Source organism: Lissotriton helveticus, chromosome 2_1 (assembly GCF_964261635.1).
Source record: "Lissotriton helveticus chromosome 2_1, aLisHel1.1, whole genome shotgun sequence".
Taxonomy (NCBI): Eukaryota; Metazoa; Chordata; class Amphibia; order Caudata; family Salamandridae; genus Lissotriton; species Lissotriton helveticus.
The window spans coordinates 508631663-508635755 of record NC_136059.1 but is presented as its reverse complement, the minus strand read 5'-3'; the positions used below and the strand labels follow the sequence as shown (position 1 = coordinate 508635755).

Here is a 4093-nt window from a genome sequence, read left to right as displayed (position 1 = left end):
AACTTTGGGGAAGGACAAAAGTTGGAGTTAGCCTGGCCGCCAGCCCGCAGGGCCATCTGGTCGCCTGGTCCGCAGGGCCATCTGGTTGCCTGGTCCGCAGGGCCATCTGGTCGCCTGGTCTGCAGGGCCATCTGGTCGCCTGGTCTGCAGGGCTATCTGGTCGTCCGGTCCACAGGGCTATCTGGTCGTCCGGTCCGCAGGGCTATCTGGTTGCGCAGCCAGGTGAACAGATGGCCTGGGAGGGTGCCTTGCCCAGTCGCCCTTGCAGTCCTGCTGCTGCTCTCTTCTCTGCTCCACTTGCCCGGGAACAGTGGGAAGGGGAGGCCCAGCTGGCCCAGGCCATCTGGTCATGCTGCCGACCTGCAGGGGATGGTGGGCCCATCCCGGTGGGGCAGGGACGGGAGGGGGAGGCCCCCGTGTCGGAGGGCACGTGGTGGAGGCAGCCTCCCACAGGCCCTCGTTACCCCCTCTGCGTCCCTCCCACCGGCCCGGCGGCAGAGGGACCCAACCCTGTGTGTGGTGGAGGAGGCCGTCTGCAGGAACACAAGCACCGAGAGACAAAAGCTTGGCTCAGAGGATGACTTTCAATAGATCACAGCGAGGTAGCTGCTCTGCTACTTAGGAAACCCTGACCCAGAATCAGGTCATCTACGAATGGTTCAGCACCGGGTACCCCATGAACATGCGGTGCACTAAGGGCAATGGAGGCGGCCCCCTTCCATCCGCGCTCCGGTCCCCAAGTGAGCGGCTCTATGCACCGGCCCCCCGAGAGAGGCCGGCTATCCCAGGCCAACCGAGGCTCCACAGCACTGCGGTATCGTTACGGTTTAGGGGGAATTCTGACTTAGAGGCGTTCAGTCATAATCCCACAGATGGTAGCTTTGCCCCAATGGCTCCTCAGCCAAGCACATACACCAAATGTCTGAACCTGCGGTTCCTCTTGTACTGAGCAGGATAACTATTGCAACAACACATCATCAGTAGGGTAAAACTATCTCACGACGGTCTAAACTCAGCTCACGTTCCCTATTAGTGGGTGAACAATCCAACACTTGGTGAATTCTGCTTCACATTGATAGGAAGAGCCATCGAAGGATCAAAAAGCAAGGTCGCTATGAACGCTCAGCCACCACAAGCCAGTTATCCCTGTGGATGCCTTCCCAGCCAACCCGGAGCCGGTCGCAGCGCACCACCGCAGAGGGGACTGGGTAGGGGCCGAGCGCCGGTCCCGCGGAAGGGATCCGGAACTCCCGGGCCACCGACCTTCCCACCGTGTTGAATCCTCCGGTTGGACTGCATGGACCCCACCCGTTTACCTCTCAACAGTTTCACGCCCTCTTGAACTCTCTCTTCAAAGTTCTTTTCAACTTTCCCTTACGGAGCTTGTTGGCTATCGGTCTCGCGCCGTATTTAGCCTTAGATGGAGTATACCACCCGCTTTGGGCTGCATTTCCAAGCAACCCGACTCCAAGAAGACCCAATCCCGCGCGCCGGGGGACGCTACCGGCCTAACACCGTCCGCGGGGTGAGCCTCGATCAGAAGGACTTGGGCCCCCTGAGCGATGCCAGGAAATCGGTCTTCACCACATTTCCCACTCCCGCCGCCGGGCGGGGATTTGGCGCTGGGCTCTTCCCTCTTCACTCGCCGTTAGTGAGGGAATCCTGGTTAGTTTCTTTTCCTCTGCTTAGTAATATGCTTAAAAACAGCGGGTCGCCACGTCTGATCTGAGGTCGTAGTCGTAAGAATGACGCTAGAGCATCAAAGGGGGTTGCCGGGGAAGGCCAGGCCCCTGCCGGAGCCCTCTTTCCCCGGATCGGATCTGGAGGGGTTTCGCTCTCCCCAGGAAGCTGGCCGCGGAGGTGGGCGCCTAAGGCGCGTGCACGCTGGCAGCCAGTGGGACACCACAGACAGCCACGCATGGCACACAGCCAGGTACCGGTCACCGGACCCCTTTCTTGGGGGCCAGGCGCGCCGGCGGCATACCTCCGTGGCAGGACCCGGCGAGGAACCTTGCCACGGGCGATCGGGGGGTCTGACCTTGTGGGCGGTGGAGGGGAAGCGGAGCTAACCCTGCGATGGCCCCAGCCGTGTCCCAGGGAAGCCCTGGGGTGATTGATGATCAAGCGACCCTCAGATAGGCATAGCCCAGGGCGGAACCCGGGGCTGCAAGGTGCATTCGAAGTGTCAATGATCAATGTTTCCTGCAATTCACACTAATTATCACAGCGAGCTGCGTTCTTCATCGATCCGCGAGCCGAGTGATCCACCACCAAGAGTGACAGGCAACTTTTTGAAAACGTTCACCCACTTGTGGGTGCAGGAGAGGCGTGAGGAAGGTGACGTCATCCGTCCACCGCCTGCGCGGTGAGACGGCCGGGGCGCCTCGTTCAAGGCTTCCCCTCTGGGAGTCAGACTGCACCGTTGGGAGAAAAACACATTACCAGGCGCTCAGCCCGGGAGTCCCCCCCACCCACCCACGGTCGAGGAAGGGGGCTCCCGGTGCGACGGGAGCAGGCAGCCCCGCAGCCGCCGGTCCCTCCCCCTCCGGAATCGAACCCTGATTCCTCGAGACCGAATTGGTCTTGGTCTGATAAATGCACGCATACCGGGAGGTCAGCACTCGTCGCATGTATTAGCTCTAGAATTACCACAGTTATCCAAGTAACAGATGGAGCGATCAAAGGAAAGATAACTGATTTAATGAGCCATTCGCAGTTTCACTGTACCGGCTGTGTGTACTTACACATGCATGGCTTAATCTTTGAGACAAGCATATGCTACTGGCAGGATCAACCAGGTAGCCGCACCTGATGACGGGGTGGGAGCCGCGTGCCCATCTCCCAGACCGGCAACCTTCGCGCACCCCTCCATCTCTCGAGAGCCTACCTAGGAAAGGAGCCCGCCCGCCTGGGAGGGAGGGCTCGCTGGAGGAGTGTAGAGCGGTGCGGTCGCATGGGCACCGGCGGGTCCAGCTGTCTCCCCTGGGAGGGAGAGGTGGGTCGAGGCGCAGCCTGAGTGTGAGGCCGGGGTGCCGGAGCCTGGCGGTGGCAGCACCCCTTGGAACAGTCGGTCCGAGCTGCTGTGGAAATGTGTTGGGCAGAAAGTGGTGACGGTGTGGTGCGCAGGGCCTACAGACCTGCTGGGCAGCAGCATCCGAGGGCCTGGTGCCACCCGACCCCACCTGCTTGGGTCAGACCACTGGCGGGCATGAGCTGCTGGGGCCACTCGGCCGTCACTCTGCTGGGTAAAGGGCCTCCCGCCAGGCGGCAGGCCCTTGAGTCGGACGGTCCATGCAGGGTGGAAGCTCTTTGCTTGAAACAACAGCCGAGGCTGGCCAAGCAATCCATCCTTAAACGGACCGAGATTGCCCAATCGATCAGAGTACAGCCAGGGCATTCCCTGGCAGGCCACCCTGTTCAGGGGGTATGCTGGCTTAGCATCTTCTGCCAGCTGCCAGGGCAAGCAGATTGGGAGAAAAAGGACCATCGGGAAGGGGCCGAGTTTCAGGTGCGTACCCGGGCCCCTGGAGGCCCCAGCAGGAGGCCCGGGTGCTGCCTTCCCCCATCTCAGCATCGCCAGACCTCACGGAGGTCTGCCTGAGCAAACTCAGAGAAAAAGGACCATCGGGAAGGGGCTGAGAGACAGGTGCATACCCGAGCCCCTGGGGGCCCCAGCGGGCGGGCCTGGGTACTGCCTTCCCCCGTCTCAGCATCACCGGACCTCACGGAGGTCTGCCCGAGCAAACTCAGAGAAAAAGGACCATCGGAAAGGGCTGAGAGGCAGGTGTGTACCTCGGCCCCTGGGGGCCCCAGTGGGCGGGCCCGGGTTCCACCTTCCCCCGTCTCAGAATTGCCAGACCTCACAGAGGTCTGACTGAGGAAAAAAACTTAGAGAAAAAGGACCATCGGGAAGGGGCTGAGAGGCAGGTGCGTACCCAAGCCCCTGGGGGGACCCCGTGGGCGGGCCCGGGTACTGCCTTCTCCCGTCTCAGCATCGCCGGACCTCACGGAGGTCTGACTGAGCAAACTCAGAGAAAAAGGACCATCGACAAGGGGCCGAGAGGCAGGTGCGTATCCGGGCCCCTGGGGGCCC

General features: G+C 61.5%; 1 non-coding gene and 1 pseudogene across 1 annotated transcript; both read right to left on the bottom strand.

The window, feature by feature from the left end:
• Nucleotides 1-557: 557 nt before the first annotated feature.
• On the bottom strand, nt 558-1734 carry LOC144820818 (28S ribosomal RNA; annotated as a pseudogene).
• A 391-nt stretch (nt 1735-2125) lies between these two features.
• Nucleotides 2126-2279, bottom strand: LOC144820887 (5.8S ribosomal RNA). The gene has a single exon (XR_013608023.1). It is a non-coding gene; the product is annotated as a 5.8S ribosomal RNA (ribosomal RNA).
• Nucleotides 2280-4093: the final 1814 nt, after the last annotated feature.